Source organism: Triticum urartu, chromosome 5, assembly GCF_003073215.2.
Source record: "Triticum urartu cultivar G1812 chromosome 5, Tu2.1, whole genome shotgun sequence".
NCBI classification, from domain to species: domain Eukaryota; kingdom Viridiplantae; phylum Streptophyta; class Magnoliopsida; order Poales; family Poaceae; genus Triticum; species Triticum urartu.
In genome coordinates this window covers 168099977-168122939 of record NC_053026.1, presented here as the reverse complement: position 1 = coordinate 168122939, position 22963 = coordinate 168099977, and positions in this window count along the sequence as shown.

The following is a 22963-nucleotide window of genomic DNA, read 5'->3' as shown; positions in this document are numbered from 1 at the left end:
CCTCGATGCTGCGACTCGTATTGCTGATGGAATTGACCTGGATGAGTTTGTCGAGCCAGCTACCCCTCCTCCTGCTGGGTGAACAAACTATAAGCCTCACTTTTATTTTCCCCGGGATGCCGAGTGATTTTTTAATCATTAAACTCCTTCGGGCTTGATGCCCGAGTACTGCCGTTCAAGGTTCTGGACCTTGCTAGATTTATCTGAATTTGATTTTCTCTTGAATATGGTTTCTTTGCTTTTACCATTTGCCGAACCGACTCCAAGGCCATTGTAGATGTAGCTCTCATGAGAAGGTCATGGACATGAACGCCAAGTGGTACGTATGACCTGCACCTCGTAGCCCTAACGGATCGGGATGGAGCGGACGTTGTATTTGTGGCGAAGCTCTGACGTGAGGTTCGTGTACGTGAGCACTAGGTGCCGCACACGACCTGCACCTCGTCGTCCTTGCGGATCAGGATGGAGCGGACTCCACTCGGAGCAATTTTTAACTTAGGAGAATCGGATTTGCGGCTAAGCCCCCCGAGTGAGAGGATTGCTTTTTACTCGGACGATTTTTTAACTTAGGCGATTACGGGGTCGCGGCTAAGCCTCTCGAGTGAGAGGGTGGCTCTTCACTCGGAGGATTTTTTAACTTAGGTGATTACGGGGTCGCACCTAAGCCCTCGAGTGGGAGGATTGCTCTCCACTCAGAGTGTTTTTTAACTTAGGCGATTACGGGGTCGCAGCTAAGCCCCCAGGTGAGAGGATTGCTCTCCACTCGGAGTGTTTTTTAACTTAGGCAATTACGGGGTCGCAGCTAAGCCCCTGAGTGAGAGGGTTGCTCTCCACTCGGAGGATTTTTTAAATTAGGCGATTACGGGGTCGCAGCTAAGTCCCAGAATGAGAGGGTTGCTGTAACACCCATGATGCGGCTATATCTCCCACATGTCGGAGCACAACTTAGAGGCATAACCGCATGGTAGGCATGTCACAAGAGGGGTAATCTTTACACATCCCATGTACTGAATAAGAAAGGGATAAAGAGTTGGCTTACAATCGCCACTTCACACAATACATAGATATATCATACATCATCCAGAATACAATCAAGGTCTGACTATGGAACCAAAATAAAGAAAGACAACCCCAAATGCTAGATCCCCGATCGCCCCAACTGGGCTCCTCTACTGATCATCCGGAAAAGACACATAGTAACGGCCCGAATCACTTGAGTTCGGTAGCTTCCCCTGCACTGGCATCATCGGCACATGCATCTGTTTGGAAGTATCTGTGAGTCACGGGGACTCAGCAATCTCACACCCTCGCGATCAAGACTATTTAAGCTTAAAGGTAGGAAAGGAGTAGTGAGGTGGAGCTGCAGCAAGCACTAGCATATATGGTGGCTAACTTACGTAAAAGAGAGCTTGAAGAGAAGTAAAGCATGGTCGAGAAGCTAAAATGATCAAGAAGTGATACTGAGGCTACTTATGTTCAAGCATAACACGAGACCGTGTTCCCTTCCCGGACTCTGCCGAAAAGAGACCATCACGGCTACACACGCGGTTGATTCATTTTAGTTAGATTAAGTGTCAAGTTTTCTACAACCGGATAGTAACAAATTCCCATCTGCCTATAACCGCGGGGACGGCTTTCGAAAGTTCAAAACCCTGCAGGGGTGTCCCAACTTAGCCCATCACAAGCTCTCACGGTCAACGAAGGATATTCCTTCTCCCAGGAAGACCCGATCAGACTCGGAATCCCGGTTACAAGACATTTCGACAATGGTAAAACAAGACCAACAAAGCCACCCAAATGTGCCGACAAATCCCGATAGGAGCTGCACATATCTCGTTCTCAGGTCACACCAGATTGTCCAAGATTCCGGTAGGCCAACCCAGAGTTGCCCCTGGTGGCCACCGGCTGCTGACAGGTTGGACCAACACTCAGAGGAGCACTGGCCCGGGGGTTTAAAATAAAGATGACCCTTGAGTCCACGGAACCCAAGGGAAAAAGGCTTAGGTGGCAAATGGTAAAACCAAGGTTGGGCCTTGCTGGAGGAGTTTTATTCAAGGCGAACTGTCAAGGGGTTCCCGTAACACCCAACCGCGTAAGGAACGCAAAATCAAGGAACATAACACCGGTATGACGGAAACTAGGGCGGCAAGAGTGGAACAAAACACCAGGCTTAAGGCCGAGCCTTCCACCCTTTACCAAGTATATAGATGCATTAAAGTAAACAAGATATAATAATGATATCCCAACAATAACCATGTTCCAACAAGGAACAAACTCCATCTTCGCCTGCAACTAGCACCGCTGTAAGAGGGGCTGAGCAAAGCATTAACATAGCCAAAAATGGTTTGCTAGGAAAGGTGGGTTAGAGGCTTGACATGGCGATATGGGAGGCATGATATAGAAAGTGGTAGGTATCGCGGCATAGCAAGAGAGCGAAAAACTAGCAAGCAAAGATAGAAGTGATTTCGAGGGTATGGCCATCTTACCTGCAAAGTTCTCCGAGTTGACGAAAGCTTGATCCTCGTAAGCATACTCAACGGGTTCCTCGATCACGTACTCGTCTCCCGGCTCTACCCAAAGCAAGAACACAAGCAAAGGAAACAACAATCAATCACGGTGCAATGCACAATCAACATGATGCAAAACATGACATGACATGCGCGATGTGATATGCAATGCATATGCATGCTTCGGAAGGGAAAGATTGAACCAGGCCTCAACTTGGCAAACCAAGTGTGCCTTTGGAAAGATGAGATGATTTTGGTCAAAATCGATATAAAGATCACCGGAATCGGATGCATGGTTTGCAAATGGCAAGCAAAACAAGAATGGCACAATTCTACGATTAACAGCACGATGCCATCCAGAATGCAACAAGAAACTAAGCTACTGCACTCCAACATAGAAACAAAGCACCCGACAGTGATCTACTCAAGATGCTTGACAAAAGATGAACGCTGAGCTACAGCTAAATCACACAAGAGCAAGTTCAAACAAGCATGGTAAAAGTGCAAAAGATATCAGCTTCACAGACTTTGTGAAAACACTAACATGCCAGGAATTAACATCAGGAAGCAATGTTTATAGCAAGCAAACAACATGCTACAGGAACGAATCATAGAAAAACAAGGAATGGCATGAATATGCTCAAAGCATAGAACAAAAGCCCCTTACTGACCATAAGCCAAAAAGGATCAGGAAATATGATGGCACCCATGTAAACATAGCAAGTTTCGTTAACAGATTCAGACTTAGTAGAAAACTGAGCATGCAATAAACAGAATTATGAAGGCCTCTATGCGAGCTCGATTCACTCACCACAAGGCATTGCATGACAAGATAAGCATAGCAATAGTAAGAAGACATGTTCATAAGGCGAACCATGGCAAGAACAAGTTTATAGCATGCTCGGATCAACTACAACAACCATGGCAAAATTGATTAACATGTAAACAATCTACCATGAACATTTTATAGCAAAAGTAGAGCAAGATTAGGTCATGCTAGGGCACTCCATAAATGCAAACATGGGCATGGATGGATAGAGCATAACCATGTGTCAAAATCATCCTTACTGAAGATACTAAAAACTAGCATGGATCTCTCTGTAGCAACATGAGTACATGGCATAAAAATAACAGCAGGGAAATGACTTAGTGAAATTCCAAGTCCCTGAAATCAGCAATAACACGAAGGCTAATTTACATGCTTGTGCTAGTCACCACATTAATCACAAAAATCCATGGCATACACACCTATAAAGATGGCATGGCATAGACCAAAACACATGTAGAGCTCATGTTCATATGAAGGACACAACAAATGTAGTAAAAATGACAAATCCTCATACTCTGCTAAGACTCAGCACCTAACATTTTATAGCAATCTTGCATTAGAGATTTTGGCACCCAGAGGGACTCAAACAAGAATGTCACAATGGAACAAAATGAAGAGCACATTAATATGAACATTTTGATATATTACATGTGCAAAACGGAGCTACTGTCACAGAGATATGGCATCAAGAACAGGGGCTAAAAGTATAGCAGGAAATGACTTAGAGAAGAAAACAGAGTCAACCCTTTTGGATCTAGGGTTCCTCACACGAAAAACGAGGCACGCCGGAGACTTTCCGGAGATGAACGCTAGAGGAGTGCGGGGGGGGGGGGGGGGGGGGGGGGGGTCGGCGAGGTAGTTCCGGGGCGGATCCGGCCGGATCTCGCCGGATCCGGGCGCGGTCGCCGAGGGAGCGGCATCGGGCGGTGATGCGACGCGCGGGAAGGAGCTGAGAGGTGCGGCGGAGCAGTGCCGGCACGGTGGCGGCGGTCCAACGAAGGACAGCAGGGTGGCGAAGGGCGGTCGGTGCGGGCGAGGTGGAGGACACGGGCGGCGGTGATCGGGCGGGGCGGCGGAGGCGACCCGGGCTCGCGCGGGCCCTGGATGGGCCTGGGCGGGCCGCGCATCATGTGGCAGTGAGCTACTCGCACGGGTGTGGCGGCGACTGTGTCCGGCGACGCACGGACATGTTCGGCGAGCGAGAGGGAGGGGAAGCTAGGGTTTCGACCCGAATTTTTGGACGGGGAGGACATATTTATACCTAGAAGGAGGTGGGAGTGTCCAAATGAGGTGTAGTTTTCGGCCACGCGATCATGATCCAACGACGGAGGAAATGGGATAGGTTTGGATGGGTTATTGGGCCACTTTGGAGGGGGGGTTGGGCTGCAACACACATGAGGCCTTTCCGGTTCCCCGGTTAACCGTTGGAGTATCAAACGGACTCCAAATGGCACAAAACTTGACAGTCGGTCTACTGGTGGTGTACCAAGGCCGCTTGGCAAATCTCAGTCCATTCCGAGAACGTTTAACACCCGCTCACGAAAAGAGGCAAAAGGGGGGCACCGGAGGACGTAGGAGTGTCGGATTGCAAAACGGACAATGGGGAAAATGCTCGGATGCATGAGATGAACACGTATGAAAATGTGATGCACATGATGACATGAAATGAAAAGCATGACATGAACAAAATGCAAAACGAAGACAAAACCAAACCACGAGGGAATCTCATAACTTAACGCCGAAAAAGGCAAGAGTCGGAGTACAAATATGGCAAGTTACATCCAAGGTGTTACAGTTGCTCTCCACTCGGAGGATTTTTTAACTTAGGCAATTACGGGGTCACAGCTAAGCCCCCGAGTGAGAGGGTTACTCTCCACTCGGAGTGTTTTTTAACTTGGGCGATTACAGGGTCGCAGCTAAGCCCCCGAGTGAGAGGGTTGCTCTCCACTCGTAGGATTTTTTAACTTAGGCGAATCGGGTTCACAGCTAAGCCCCTGGGTGGGAGGATTGCTCTCCACTCGAAGTGTTTTTTAACTTAGGCAATTACGGGGTCGCAGCTAAGCCCTGAGTGATAGGGTTGCTCTCCACTCGGAGGATTTTTCAACTTAGGCGAATCAGGTTCGCAGCTAAGCCCCCGAGTGAGAGGGTTGCTCTCCACTCGAAGGATTTTTTAACTTAGGCGATTATGGGGTCACAGCTAAGCCCCCGAGTGAGAGGATTGCACTCCACTCGGAGTGTTTTTTTAACTTAGGCGAATCGTGTTCGCCGCTAAGCTACCCACTTGGGGATTTGAACACATATGTTTGGAACAATCATTAAGATACTGCAAAAATCTTGCCTTTGATAGGAAAACCGAATGATTCATATTACAACTCGTCGACTCGAGTGTTTAGGTATAAAAATGGCGGAGAAGATCCGCATTCCACGAGTGTGGCTCGTCTTTCTTCTTGGCTATGTTGTAGAGGTGATACACCCCGTTGTTGAGCACCTTGGTGATGACGAAGGGACCTTCCCAGGCTGGAGCAAGCTTGTGAGGTTGTTTCTGATGTACTTAGAGTACAAGATCTCCTTCTTGGAACGCTCGTCCTCTGACATTGCGGGCATGGAATCGACGCAAGTCTTGCTGATAGATGGTCGACCTGATCAAAGCCATCTCGCGTTCTTCCTCCAAAAGAACAACTGCGTCTTGGCATGCTTGTTCAGCTTCATCCCCTGAGAAAAGTTCCCTCGGGGAGCATTGTTCAATAAGTCGCTCGGAAGCACGGCTTCAGCGCCATACACCATGAAGAAAGGGGTTCGGTCAGTCCACCGGTTTGGAGTTGTTCTCAGTCCCCATAAGATAGATGGAAATTCAGTCACCCAAGCTCCAGCAACATGCTTGAGATCGCGCATCAGTCGGGGTTTTAGCCCTTGGAGTATCAAGTCATTCGCCCTTTCTGCCTGCCCATTCGAGTACGGATGCACAACAAATGCGTAGTCCACCCGAGTGCCTTGGGAAGCACAGAATGCTCTAAACTCATCAGAATCAAAGTTGGAGCCATTATCTGTGATAATACTATGAGGTACTCCATATCTGAAAATTAGTTCTCTAATGAAACTAATGGCAGTGCTTGAATCAAGATTCTTGATAGGCTTGGCTTTGATCCATTTAGTGAACTTGTCGACTGCTACAAGAAAATGAGTGAAACCACTTCTGCCGGTCTTGAAGGGTCCGACCATATCCAACCCCCAAACGGCAAACGGCCTGATGAGTGGAATAGTCTTCAAGGCAGATACAGGCTTGTGAGACATGTTTGAGTAGAACTAACAGCCTTCGCACTTGTTCCACTATATCTTTTGCCATCTCATTTGCTCATGGCCAGTAGAATCCCGCTCGGTATGCTTTGGCCACGATGGTCCGAGAGGATGCATGGCGACCACAGGTCCCCGAGTGGATATCATTGAGAATCATTCGACCTTCTTATGGTGTAATGCACCGCTGAGCAACTCCAATAAAACGCTCTGTGTAGAGCTGTCCACCTATCATGGTAAAGGCTTTGGATCGACGGACAATCTGACGGGCCTCATCTTCATCCTCCAGAAGTACCTTCCTGAGCAGATATGCAATGTATGGCACCGTCCAATCAGGGGTGATGACCAAAACCTCCATGATCAGGTCGACCACGGCTGGGACTTCAATCTCAGTCGGATCGGTATAACTTTTCGGCTGTGGGGGCTCTTCTGTGAAAGGATCATCTTTAACTGACGGGGAATGGAGATGCTCCAAGAACACATTGCTGGGGATAGGCTTCCGAGTGGAACCTAACTTCGCCAAGTCATCTACTGCTTGATTCTTGATTCATGTATGTGGTGGAGCTCTAACCCCTCAAACTTCTTTTCCAACTTTCTTACTGCATTGTAGTAACCAGTCATAGCTGGGCTCCTGATGTCCCACTCCTTCATCACTTGATTGACCACTAAATCTGAGTCGCCGTAAACCATCAGGCGACGGACACCGAGTGAAATGGCCATACGCAATCCATACAAAAGTGCCTCATACTCAGCTTCGTTGTTGGAAGAATCAAAGTGAATCTAGAGAACATAACTGAGTTCGTCGCCTCGTGGAGATACCAGGACTACTCCTGCACTAGAACCATTCAGCATCTTGGATCCATCAAAGAACATAGTCCAATGTTCCGAATGAATCTGAGTCGGTTGTTTGCTGCTCAATCCATTCGGCCAGGAAATCTTCTATTGCTTGGGACTTGATTGCTTTCTTTGCCTCAAACTTGATATCCAACGGAAGGAGTTCAATCCCCCATTTTGCCACTCGACCAGTTGTATCTCTGTTGTTCAGAATTTCTGACAATGGAGTGTCGCTGATGACTAAAACTGAGTGATCTGAAAAGTAGTGTGCAACTTTCTTCGCAGTCAAGTAGATTCCATAAACAAGCTTCTGATAATGCCAATATCTCTGCTTAGATGGAGTCAAGAATTTAGAAATATAATACACTGGGCGTTGAACTTTCTAGGCTTTGCCGTCTTCTTCCCGCTCGACCGTGAGTACTGTGCTGACAACCTGTCCAGTGCCTGCTATATACAGTAGTAGAGGCTCTTTGCTGGCTGGGGCAACAAGCACCGGCTGGGTGGAAAGCAGGGCTTTGATCTATATAAATGCCGCTTCAGCTTCAGGAGTCCACTCGAACTTGTCAGACTTCTTCATCAATCGGTAAAGAGGTCATGCCTTTTCACCAAGATGAGAATTGAATCGACTCAGGGCGGCCAAACAACCAGTAAGCTTCTGAACATCATGCACATGCACAGGGCGTTTCAATCGGAGGATTGCACCAACTTTCTCTAGGTTTGTGTCAATCCCTCGCTCGGAAACAAGGAAACCGAGTAACTTTCCACCCAGGACTCCGAATGTGCACTTCGACTGATTAAGCTTGATATCATATCTCCTCAAATTGGCAAAGGTTTCAGTGAGGTCAGTCAGCAGGTCGGAACCTTTACGTGACTTGACCACGATGCCATCCATGTATGCTTCCACGTTCTGACTTATCTGAGTGAGCAAGCACTTCTGAATCATGCGTATGAATGTGGCACCAGCATTTTTGAGACCAAAAGGCATGGTAACATAGAAAAAACACCTGAACAGGGTGATGAAGGCGGTTTTTATTTTGTCGAGTCCATAGAGTCGGATCTGATGGTACCCGGAATATGCATCCAAAAAGGATAAACACTCGCACCCCATAGTTGAGTGGACAATCTGGTCGATTCGGGGGAGAGGGAAATGATCTTTCGGGTAGGCCCGATTTATGTGTTTGAAGTTGATGCACATACGAAGTGAATAATCTTTCTTGGGGACCATGACAACATTGGCGAGCCACTCGGAGTGGTATATTTCTCGGATGAACTCAGCTGCCAGAAGCCGAGCCACATCCTCCCCAATGGCCTTCCTTTTCTCCATGGCAGACCGACGAAGATACTCCTTGACTGGTTTTACTTTTGGGTCGACTTGCAAATGGTTCTCAGCCAGTTCCCTGGGTACACCTAGCATGTCAGATGGTTTCCATGCGAAGATGTCCCAGTTCTCACGAAGGAACTGGATAAGCGCTTCTTCCTATTTTCTGTCGAGTGTCGTTGAAATATGAGTCGAGGCAGCATTGGGGTCAGTTGGAAGAATACGTACAGGTTTTGTTTCACCGGACGAGTGAAATGCAGACTCTGAAGCAGGTTTCTTAGCTCGTAACAAATCAGCCGGGTTGGCGGTCTTTTTGTACTCTTCCATTTCTATCACTGCCTTCTGCTCATCGGCAATTTTTGAACCTTTTTGGAGCCACTCTTCTGCCCTCTACCGATTACCAGTGACTATAATCACACCTTTGAGACCAGGCATCTTCAACTTGAGGTACACGCAACACGATCGAGCCATGAAACGAGCATACGCAATCCTGCCCAGAATAGCATGATAGGCACTGTGAAAGTCCACGACCTCAAACGTCAACTTTTCCTAGCGGTAATTCTTGGAATCACCGAAAACCACGTCCAAGGTAATTTGGCCAAGTGAATTAGCCTTCTTCCCCGGAATGACTCCATGGAAACGCATGTTGCTTTCTGTGAGTATGGACATCGGAATGCCCATCCCTCGGAGGGTCTCATCATACAAAATGTTCATACCACTGCCACCATCCATCAAAACCTTAGTCAATCGGGTGCCTCCAACGACTGGGTCGACCACCAACGCTTGCCGTCCGGGGGTAGCAGCATGCGCTGGGTGATCAGACTGGTCGAATGTGATAGGAGTCTTCGACCACTTCAAATATTTTGTCATCGTCGGAGCGACCATGTGCACTTCTATGTTGATAACTTTCAGTCGACTTTTTCTCTCTAGGTCAGCAAAAATCACTAAAGTGGCATTGATGTTAGGCTAACCATCGTCCACCTCTTTTCTTAATCCTTATCAGATTCCTTTTCTTTCTTGTTGGGCTGACCCTCTCAGAAGCTCTGAATCAGGAGTCGACACTGTCGAGTGGTATGCTTGGGGTAAATCAGGTTTCCCTCTTCATCCGTCTTAGTGTGTATATGACATGGCAAATCTAGCACATCATTCCCTGCTTGATCCTTCACTTTCTATGGGACCCACGGACCCTTAGGCTTTCCTTTGAATTTTCCTTGGGTCAGCACTTCAGCTTCCCCAACATTTGCTGGTTTGGCTTTGCGCTTCTGCTTCCGATTTGAATTTCCTCCTCCGGTGTCCTGGGCAACTGGTTTGTTCTTGCTACTGCGGAGTCGGACTTCTTCTTCGCCTTTAGCGTATCGAGTGGCTATTTCCATCATTCAGGCCAGAGTCATATCTCCTGTCCGACCGAATTTTAGGTTAAGCTCTTTGTACCGAACACCCTCCTTGAAGGCATAGACTACTTGGTGTTGTGACACATTTTCCACTGTGTGGTGCAGAGTGGTCCACCTCTGGATGTAATCCCTTAAAGTTTCATTCGGTTTTTCCACACAAAGTTGCAATTCAGTCAACCTTACAGGCCACTTGCCAGTGCCTTCAAAGGTCCTGACAAACACTCGGGCTAATTCTTCCCAGCTGAAAATACTTTCGGGAGCCAACTGATTCAGCCAAGCTCTGGCCAAACCCTCTAACATCAAGGGAAGGTGCTTTATGGACACATCATCATTGCCATCGCCAATCTGTACGGCCACTTGGTAATCTTCCAGCCACGTATCAGGCTTTGATTCACTAGTAAACTTGCTCACTCCTGTCGCCAACCTGAAGTTGGGTGGGATCTCAGCAGCTCTGATGGCCCTGCTAAAACACTCAGGCCCCAAGACATGAACTCTGCCACAAGTCAGACGATCTCTGTTGAGTCCCTCTCTGTGTGCTCACTTTCTATCGACCAGACCTTGCACAAGAATTGACCTCGCATCAAACCCGGGCTCGCTTGGGTCGACGGGACCCCTCCACTCATCACTATACGGGTGCCTATGATCATACTGTCGGGGCACGTACGATCCACCCCTCGGATGGGGTGTAGGCACTCCACGGTGGTCGTCATGGTCGAGCTGATGATCATACTGCTCGTTGTTTCAATCCAAGTACTTCTCTTGGCGGTGTCCACGACCCTCACGCCGCAGAGGCAATCTTGGGCTGTGAGCTGACTGGACTGTGTCCACGACCACACACCTGCTATGGATTCTGTTACGAGACTGGGAAACAACTGTGTTTTGCTCTCCTGCTGCCTGGAGCAGCACCTGGATCTGCATCAAACCTGTTCCAGCCTCTGACTAGGACGGCTGAATTGACTTTGCTATACGGGATGCAGCTGTAAGATTCTGAATCAGAGTGTAGTATACCTGAGGTTCAGGTGGGAAAAATTATCGCTGTCGTCGAATGGATTCGGGGATCTGTCATCGAGCACGCTTGTCGAGTGAATGCTGAAGGTTCTCCAGTCGCGCGTGCTCAGCCAAAGTGGCTAGGTGCACAGACTCCAAGGCCCGAGCCTCAGAGGTTTCTCCGATGATGGTAGTGTCGAGCGCCTCCACGTTGCGACGGTGCAGCTCGTCCCTCTTCTACGAAGTGAGGTCCTCAGGACAATATTCCTCATGAACACGCGATGGATCGCCGCCACCATCACCGCCGCCACTGCGATGGTAACCAAGCGGGCTGTGCGGCATGTCGACCATCAGGACTTCTGCCGCAGGGCCGCTGCTATTGCACTCGGACAGGGTCTCAAAGGACACAGTCGATAGGTCGAATAGCCCGTAGAGGGGTTCGTTGAGATCGATTGTCGTGACTTGAGGGGTGGTCGACTGACGAGCCACCGCATGCTTTACCCACCGCTAAAGCCGCGATTGACCTGATCGCTTGCGACGACGAACAGCGGGGACTGAAGATGATGCAGGAGCCAACTAATACTAAGTTGACGGCTGCCGCAGCAGGACGCGCGGACACACACATGAAAGTGTGTCGCCCCGCGGACGGGGAGCGTCTTGATGTCGAGGGGGGCCTCCTGGAGCCAGGTGGAGTCGTCGGCGATGAAAACGAGCGCGTCGAGACGGATCTCGTGACCCTTAGCCAGACCACCGCCGGAAACCATGATGATGGAGATCAGGAAAACTGCAACCTCACCAGAAGTCGCTAAGACACCTGCCCCAAGGTGGGAGCCAACTGTCGTGGTACTAAGTCTGGCAGTAAGAGTAGGGGTACATATGAGGAGGCAAGATCCTATCTACGATGAGGTTGTACACATGAGTTTATGAGTTCAGGCCCCTCTCGGAGGAGGTAAAAGCCCTACGTCTCGGTGCCCTGAGGCTGTTGACTGGAATATGGGGTTTGTGTGTTACAGGGGGTGCGAACCCTTGTGCCAGTGGAGGGGGTGGCTTATATAGAGTGCGCCAGGACCCCAGCCAGCCCACGTTACAAGGGGTTTAATGAACATTAAGATAGAGAGTTACTGATAACACTAGCAATAAAGGACTCTAAATGATCTTTAAGCCTATAGAGTGATTGCCTGACCGTTGCCATCTTGAGTGACGTTAGACCTTCTTTACTCCAAGTGATTTCTTGTATCATCGAGTGAGTCACTCTCTTGGTGGAATGGGATTGGGATATCTGAGTGAGGTTGAAGGTCGAGTGGATGGCATACTTCGATAACTCAGTCGGTTTATCTTCTTGTGCTTCGAATGCATTTGACTCTAGGGCAGTGTCCTTCGGTAGGGTGTCTAGGTCAGGCCTATGAACCTACCCTAGGTACATGTCATCATCATGTACTTCTTCACACATGCTCTCGCCACTTACCTCCATCACTATAAAAAAAGACACTTCCGTGATGATACGTGTTTGTCACAGTAGGTCACGTTTTCTGTCATGCATGTACATCCATGAAGATTTTATGAAAGAATCAAGATAGTCATACCTGTGTTGTCCTACAAGTGTTCCATGACATTACCAAAATTATCATCACGGAAGTGTTCACTTCCATGATGATATATGCCGCGTCATGGAAGTGCTTTCGTCAAGGGTGACCGACACGTGGCATCCACCGTAATGGGTCACCGTTAAGCTATCGGGTCCGGTTTTGGATCCGATAACCCGCTAACAGCCATGACCGATGACAATTTTCCACGTGTAAAATTCTCATTGGCCAATGGAACCACATGTCAGCTCCGCGTTTGCACATGTGTCACTCACCCAATGGGCTAGATGCGCCTATGATATGTTGACATGTGGACCGGCCCAAAAGTGGCCCATAAAGATTAGATGGGTCGGCCCAACTAAAGGCCCACAGGATTTTGCTTACCATAATGGGCCAGCCCAGCTAAAGGCCCACGAGATTTCGCGACAATAATGGGCCGTCCCAGCTAAAGGCTCAAGAGATTTCGCCATCATAATAGGTCGGCCCAACTAAAGGCCCACAAGATTTTGAGGACACTCATGGGCCGGCCCGTTAACAGACTGCCATGTTTTGGGCCAAATGCCGACCCATATTAGATCTGGTCCATTAAAAGCCTACCATGTTTCGGGCCCAATAAAGGGCCATATGAGATCCGGCCCATTAAAAGCCTACCACATTCTGGGCCAAATTATGGCCCAGATCAGATCCTGCCCTTTAAGAGGCTTTGGGATAAATTATGGCCCATATCAGATTTGGCCCGTCAACTGGATGCTATGCTTTTGGGACCACTTGCTAAAGGCCCATTTAGTAATTCGGCCTGGTATTAGTTTCGGCATGTTAAAGGCCTGTTTAACATTTCGGCCCTATATTTATTTCGGCCTGTTAAAAGCCCGTCATGTAGTTGGGCCTAACTACGGCCCGGTATGTATCCGACCTGCTCACAGCCGATAATCTGATTGGGCCAAACAAGGACCGAGACAATTTTGGCCTGTTAACGGCCCGTGATGTGATTGGAACAATCATGGGCTGGGGTCTATTTTGGCCTGTTGTCGGCCCGTCAGCTGTTCGGCGAGTTTCGGGCCCAACCTACTTTTTAGCCACCTAAAAGCCCATTGAGTTTTCTTGCGAAAATAGGGCCGGTGGTTTACTCGGCCTATTAGAGGCCCAAATCTACTAGTGGGCCAGTTTACATTTAGGCCTGTTAACGGACCGATTATGTGGTGATTTGCATGATGGCCCGATTATATGTACCGTAATTTTACAGTTTGGATGGTTTACTGCGAAGACATGATATATATATATATATATGTATATATATATATAGTAAAATAACTGCAGCAACATTAATAAGAAAAAACCTAGACTATACAATAAAGAAATTACAACATATTACATCCACTGGGCATCAAAGTTTGCCACTATGATAATAAAGCACAAGTAGACAGCAGATTACATACACTAGGCAGCAAAGTTCGCCACTAGTGCAAATAAACATGCCAACAAAATAATATACAAAACCGAGAGCACTTCAATAGAGTTCAAGAAAGGTTAGCCCTGCTCGGAAGCTGCAGCGCAAGCAGCTGAACAAGCTGATGAGACTGCGCTTGTTTGACACTTATATCCTCCTCACCCTAAAAGATAAACAAGCAGACAGATGACAGGTTTCGCACATATAAGTATCAGTGCTGACAATTCATCACATTTCTTACTAATGAATAAAGTGACATAGTTTAAAATAGCATTAACATAATATGGTATTGTTCAGGTTAAGACATGGTAGGAAATGACATTGTGAAGGAGTTGGCAGCTTCATGGCACCACTGTATTACAGATCAAGAACTCATAAGTATCAATGGTTAGTGTGCTGTCAATTTGGCCCATTTAAGATTGGCAAATAAAGAGACGGTCTAAATAATAGTAGAATAATATGACATTGTTCATAGTTAAGACATTGCAGAATATGACATTGTGCTGTAGTGGGTAGGTTCACCACAACACTGGATTACGGATCAAGAACAGAAGCATACATGCAGTGCAAAAGAAGATCACTTGCTCTGTATAGTTTAATTTACATGGTATGAAGAAGGAACTTGGTTGAACAAATGAAAACTTAAATTGAGAAGGACATACTTTAGTTTATGAACTACATAATAAACTTTAAACATGCAATTTGATGCAAACACCAAAAATAAACAGTTATTGCAGTCATGCCTAACCAAATATACACAACAAAGTTTGAAGGCTTGAGAAGGACAAACTTACATTATTGGTGAAGGAAGGCACTATAAAGCCCTTGTCCATGCTGATGGGGTGCAATTCAAGAAGTTTACCACAGATTCTTCTTCATAAGCATTGCCTTTATTCTACATTTTGTTAAGAGTAAATATAGATGTGATAATATAAGAAAAATGGAGAATATTTACAAGCTATCATGCATACTATTGTCTCATAATGAACCAGGTATGAATGCAAGTACAATGATACAGGACAACAGGTACTAAAAAGAGCAAAGCAGCGGGCAGCATATTTGTGATATCCTGTCGTTCTTTTCTAACCGGAATTCTTCTTTAAGCTGATTTCCTACAAAAAGATCCGTAAGGCACATGCGAAAAAGTAGAAGTTCAAATTGTCACGTGATATCATAGACAGTACCTCATCCTGGGAACGAGACCGGTGCATAATAAGGTTTTTCCATTCAATGTCTTCTAAATTTAGCACAGGAGACTTCATCAGAAATTCATTTATAGACTTGCCATCAAAGTGTGATTTCCTCAGGTAACACCGATACTGCTGCAGTGCTTCCTTGAAAAGCGCAAGCAAGCTTTGCTCGTCATGACTACCCAGATTGACCCTCGCCTACTTACAACAATGTAATGTAAATCATTAATGTGTTCAATCAGCAGAAAACAGGAAAATAATCACCATGAATAATAGCACTTACACGTAAGTGGGACAGGAAGATGTGAAAATGGTGTTTGTCTTCACTATAATCTTCCCATGATGGGAATATATGCACGTAGTCCCTAACAACATTGAAAGCATTGTGTTTAAAACTGGGAATAACTAGAATGGGGTTCCAATCTGCAGGAATTGGCCGCCTCTGCAGTTGGGATAGGTCTTCGGCCGGTGGACTTATTGTACTTTTTTCTAGAGTGGGATTTGTCTGTGGTATGGCTGGTGCTATGGCAACTGAAATCAGCATACCTTTTGCTAGAGTGCAGGTCCTGTGTGGTGGGGCTAGTGGTGTGGCGAGTGAACTATGGGTACAGTCTGCTGGAGTCGGTCCTATGTTTTGTGTCACTAGTTGTACAGCCAATATAAGTGGGGTGATGTCTGATTTCTCTGGCACCACCATGTTTTTCAAGGACTTTGCTGGTGCTCCTTCAGGTTCGGCAATCACCCTCTTCCTTTTTTATGTCTGATGCACAAGAACAACATTTCAGTGGAAAAACATGGTATGATGATAGATGGAATATGTATTGATAATGGATGGGCATGGCATCTTGACATATATGATGAGTAAACTAAGCAGATGGCGGTGCAACAAAGTAGAAGAAATGCAAGACAACATATGCAAGATACGCACAATCAATAAAATCTTGCCAAATTAGAACAGGCACGTTGATGGGTGAACAGGATAGGCCATCTGCCTTTGACTCCTCGAGGTTAGAAAACAGTCATTAGGATCATATTCTGAATAAGGATCTACAGGTGGGGGAGCGTATGAGTCTCATTGCATCCAGAATGGCACTCAATGCCTTGGTGCCAATTTTGTAAGTCGTTGCAGTGTTCCACAATATTCTTCTGATGCACAGATTCTAATATTCACTGTAAATTCCGTATAATATCTGAGAACCATGAAAGCATAAATAGTAGTGAGATTATATTTGTAATACAGAGGATATTCTAATACACGGGCACCCCTGTAAACCCTTGTGTGCTATCACTGGATTCTGATGAGAGAGCTCATGTGTGCTGTAATATGGTGCGTGCATTAATATAATATGGCACAAGTACAAAAAATATGTTCCAGAAGTAAGGATAGTTAGCAGATGATAGGTTCATAATATACTGTGTAGAGAGTTTATTGCCAAACCATGATAACAGGAGCACACATCAACTAGGCAGATCGTAGTGTACAAAAAAGGGGTACACCATAACCACGATATGTAAATCGGGAAAGTGGAACTGGCTGGAAAATACGATGTTGTATTGTCGCTACTAATTGAAAGCCTATCGATCACGTACAGGCCAGCTCTATCAGCTGTTGACTGCAGATGTCCCTGCGCCCCTTCCGGACAAGGAACACACTCTACGTACTAAATACAGAATAACAAAATAGGAACATGTTAAAGAACAAAAGAGGAAGAATATTCTTGAGGTTCCGCTTCATTGCATACAATGTTGGTTGCCCACTCATGATGAATCACAACACCCAAAGAAATTTAATTCCATGATGTATCTCTATATGTGGCCACATGCATTTGGAAAATCAAGTGGGAGCATTACCTAACCAATTAAATGTGTGTCTGTTAACTAATATCAGTATCATATCACAATTCGTATTTGAAGAAGTAAGCTTTGGAATTATGATTGGTTTGTTGTTTAGCTTCAAGAGTGGACTGCTGCTAATGCTGACACATAGCAGCTACATAGATCATAGTGTAGATATAACGGGAAAACCGTAAGCATCAGGAGTAAAATCAGGAAAATGGAACTTGCTGGGATATATGTGCTAGTATTGCCGGTACGGCTAAAAAGGCTTCGAATACCAGCTCTCTTAAACTGAAGGTGCGGTACTGTTAATATCAGTGTAACTCTCAAAGGCGGCACAACTCCCCGCATTTCCTTGCTAATCTTATAGGATTCAAGTGGGCAGGCCACTACAAATCCTATTCCTATGTTTACAAAATCCTATGAATCAAAGAGGCCCGAAGAGTTCAAAGTGTCCATCACAACCGACCGTATAGACCTCTACACTACAAATGTCCCTGCTCATCTTCACTACAAGGAACATACTGTACTACTAGCATACTCCCTCCGTTCCAAAATATAAGTCTTCATAGAGATTTCCACTATGGATCACATACAAATGTATACAGATACATTTTAGACTGTAGATTCACTCATTTTGCTACATATGTAGTCCATGGTGGAATCTATACAAATACTTGTATTTAGGAATGGAGAGAGTACTTATTAAAGAAGAATGGAAGAGGAACATGCTAAAGAGAGCAAGCAGATTTTGGATAATAAAATGTTCGTTGCGCAGTGCCCACACATGATGAATCAGAGCACATTAAGAATGCAACTCCCTGATGTCTCTCTATATGTGGTGCACGTGCTTTTCGAAAGTAAAGTAGGAACATTTGCTGACCAATTAAATGACATATGTTTTAGTAATATCAGCATCATATCAGATTCGTATTTGAGCAACAAGTTTGGAATTATGAGTAGCATGTTGTTTAGCTTGATCGATTCAGGAGCAGTGCTAAGCAGGTATGAGGATGGTATTGAATATAAAGGCATGTCTGCATGCAAGTCGCCTGACTTTTGTCATTTGGGTCAGTCGACCATTTCAGGCGGTTGGATGAAGATCCTACGTCTCCTAACCCTTCTTCTTCCTCGTCTCTGATTCTTCCCATACAGAACACCGCACGGGCCGCCGGCCGAACCACCGGCCCCCACCGCTTTTGTTCCTCCGCCACCCCCACCCCCACCCGCATCGAGTTTTCTTCATTTGGCGAGGCCCCATCACCGCCCCCACAACCACCGTCCCCACCCGAGCCCCTTACTTCGCACCGGCAAACTCCGGCGAGCTGTAAAAAATCGACTGACCCAATTTTGAAATTTAGTCTAATGTAATTTAACTATTGTGGAATATAAAATGGGAAAACCATAAGCATTGCGAGTATTGTGTTGAGTGTGCCATGGCGGATCTAAAGGTGCAAACTAGACAAAGGCAACTTCGCACCAATGTTTTGTTTCAACTAGCAAGTAAGTGATGGACAAGAAATTAGAGTAAAACAGTGGCGATCTATTTTCTTGCTGCGATAAATAGCTTGAGCAGATACGAAAGAGTACCGCCTCTGGTGCGGCGCCGTGTATGAAACTGCTGAGAATTTGACGGTGTTGCGGTAGTGATGGCCGTCGGCGGTGTGAAAGCAGATCTAGGAGGGTAGCCGGTGGCGGCGGGGCGCGGTAGAGGAGATGGTCGTAGGAGCGGCGCCGGCAAGGTGGACGACAGTAGAGATGAAGCGAGAGGACAGGATGCAAGGATCCCGGTCCAAAGTGATGGATGAGAGAGGTCGATCTCTTGTAATGGACGATGGCGTCGGGGTATCAGCTCCAGCATGGTGGAGGAGGACGGCGGTGGATGGGGTGGGGACGGAGGAGGCTGGGGTGGAGAGGGTGTTTTAGCGCCCACGGAATACAAATGGGGAAATGGAGGGAGAGAGGAAGGGGAACCATGTCTTCAGGGCGCGCTTGTCTCAATTGCCAGGAAATTTACAAACTTAGCCCCCGTTTAAAATTTCCTACATCACAACAATATTAGTCGGCTGGGGATTGGACAGTAATCTCACATACACCAAATATTTGCCTACGAGAGTTTGTTTTTGGCGCCCACCGCGTATGAATCGGGGAGGGAGTCGATTTCGGCTAATTGAGACACTGTGTTTTGGAGCCCACCGTGTATGAATCCGGGTGAGAGGCAGTTATGTCATGTTTGAGTGAAATTACAAACTTACCCCTATCGAAACCTAGAGAAATCGAGCCGATAGGCTTTGCATGTCGGGGATAGGCAGTAATTTCCATCTCGGGCGGTTACTGCAACTTTCCCTGCTTCGTTCAAATTTTTGAAGAGAAAGAGTGCACGTTTACCATGCCAACTCAATTCGAATCCAGTTTGTATTCTATTTTTGTTCGGGCAGGATCCATTTGCGATTGGAATAAAATTCTATATACATCATTTATATATATATATATACTTTCAAAAGCACAACACAGAATTCTGCTCATTTATATGTATATAATATGACTTACAAATACAATGATCTCAAAATCATAAGGTTTAATTCAAAAAAATTTAAACCAAATTATGTTCCACTAAAATGTATGGATCAGTAATATCTACATATTAAATAACATAGATGCGCGTGAATTCATATGAGTATGCATGTTTGATAGATCAATTTTGGTTTGAGTATGAATTACATGTATCTTCATCTCGAATTCAAATATTTGAATCCCTTTTATGTTGACTCCTTTCACGCCCATCTCTCTCGCATGCTCCTTCATGTAGCTATCATTCTCTTTTCTCCAGCTCACCCGCACGCTCACTTCATGTTTCTCCTATCTTCGCAAACATGGTCTCTCGACGTCTCCCTTGACAAGTGTCATACTCTCCCTATCATTATACATTACATGGTTTTCATTCTCTCTCACGTCTCTACCATTCTCTGGTATCACTAGGTACCTAAGCTTTCTTTTTCACCGCCACACACACAGTCTCACTCGTCTTTCACTTTGTCTTTCTCTCTATGGGCTTCTCTCACACACCCTATATGTCTCTAGATATGACTCATACCACTAAAATTACTCTCTCCTACAGACACAACTTTTGTTGCGGTCTCCTTTCCGTCTACATCCCAGTTATAAAACTGACATTATTCATTTGTTTACCGATCAGACAAACTCCCCCCCGCTCTCTCTCTCTCTCTCTCTCACACACACACACACAGCTCCTGCTTCCACTCCCCGACTATCGTCTCTCTCTCACACCCACAAAACTCTTGCTTTCGCACCCCCGACTCGTATTTCTCTCACATCATTGATCGACTAGCTTCCAGATAGGTTTATACACCCACACACTTGTGCTTCCACTATCGCGTACATGTCTCTCTCGTGCTCCTTGTATGTATGTAGATTTTTCGTCCCTTCTTGAGACACGCCCTCTCGATCGTGCATACACACACTATCACCTCATTTTAAGATGATACCTCTCGCACACACACACTTGTTGTGTCTTTGTCACACATGCACTCCGCCCTCCTCCCCTCTCCCTCTCTCTCTCACACACACAACACACACACATGAGCTTTTTGCAACAACTAGCAAGATGCCCATCGTTGCACGAAACATCAAGATGCATTTGTATGAGTAGTTTATCTTGTTGGAGAAAAGGATGAACGAGGGAAGGCCTTATTTGCAAATGTGGAGAGGGGTGTGGGTATCTTTTTTGAAAAATTGCCATAGTTTCCTTCCTATTCATCAGATATAAATTGGACGGCCTATATTGCAGGATGGCAGGCACACCATCATCACCAACTCTGTTTTTATCTCTATTCTTATAAAAAGCATAGTCGGTGATGATGGTGTGCCTGCCATCCTGCAATATAGGCCGCGTGATCTATATCTAACGAATAGGAATGAAACTATGGCAATTTACCCGTACTCTCCACATTTGCAGATAAGGCCTTCCCTCATTCATCCTTTTCTCCCACAAGATCTTGATGTTCCGTGCAATGCATGGGCATCTTGCTAGTAAGAATAGAAATTAGAGATACCACTTCGCGAATCTTGAAACCAACAACATTCCTCCTTCATCTCATCAAAACCGCCAAAAGAATATATTTTGAGTGAAACATAAGGTATTTTTAGTGATACACGTATTTCAAAACTAGACTCTTTTTTCTATCAAATCGGTGAATATGTATTAATCTACTTTGATCGTGTGGCAACGCATTGGCACATTGCTAGTAGTTATTACTACTGTATAATTTTTCGGACACGAGACAAATGGTGGAGTGCATATACGAAGAGAAGAGGCGCACACACATAGTCAGTCTCTCACTGTCTCGCACACATGAGAGTTACGTAAACGCACCGTTAACAAATAAACCCTAAAACCCTAGGTGAACGATTTCTCCATGCGCGGGTACCGGGTACGTGGTGGAGCGCACCTTTGTAGGAATAGTCAGCTCGCATGATAATTTGATTAGTAGGAGTTGATGGTCGGGACCACAGGTGAACGACCTGGAAGCGGTGGCTCGCCAGTTGCCACAGATCGAGTAGCCACGTTTAAATATCATTTTTAGCAGGGTAAGACTAGCCACAATGGAGAGTAACATACACTATTAACTTACACATATCCCTAGACTATGTTACTACCTTTCATAGTGGGTAGTAACATAAGTATGGTAACATGCAAAGCCACATTTATTAGGTTATAGACTCATATTGCATTGGGACATGTGATGTTACAGGAACTAGCTTAGTTAATCAGACTACCTCTCTCCTCATTAACTCATTGCCACATAAGAAAATTTGTTGAGTTGGACTCGATGTTACTATTGAAGTTACTCCCACTGTGGCTAGTCTAAGAGTTCCGATTTTCAAGGGCGCGTTATAGGTACTTAATTAGTTTTTAGAATGATTGGTATGGAGCGAAAATGGAATTCATAACTACTACCTCCTTAGCGTATGGTTCTATGGGTTTATATTGCGAGATGTTGAACCTGATAGTTCTAGGGCAAATACTATGGTTTTGATGTTGGTTTTCAGTAATGAAAATCGGAAGGGTGAAACCCTTCTTTGGTCAAAAAAAGAACTACTACCTCCGTCCTGGTTTACTAGTCCACATCATATTTTGGGTCAAAGTTTGTCCATGAATTTTACTTGTAAAATGTGAATAGAAAACGTGATTTTTTATACCCAAACAAAAAAGGACTGGAGGGAGTGATTGCTTTGACGCGGACACGACCTGTCATAGCGCAGGCATTGAACCAGCGTGCCGGCCAAGAGGGCCCCACTCGCTGCAGGCCCGACTGAACACGCCTCCTCGCCGCATGCAACCGGCTTCAGACTACCCCGCCTGCCTCCATTGAATCAGCGCGTGTGCCGGCAACACGTCCTTCCACAAGCCGGCCGACATTTTAGAACACAAAAAATGATCAAAATATAATTAATTACGCATGGTCTTGACTTGTTGTGCTCGCACTGGTAGCAGGAACTAGAGGTTTTTCTTTATTTATAAATATCGTCACATTTTTTGTCTTTGAAGTGAATCATGGTTGTGGACATTATCTATAAATGTGCAGATATCTATGAACATGAGTTTTATGTGGAAGTTGAACTTGGAATGTTGGGCTTAAGGGTGAACTATACCATGTCCAATGCTTCATCTGTTTTTGTTTGGAAAGTAATTGTTGTTATTACATGACCCTAAAAAATTATTTTGTGCC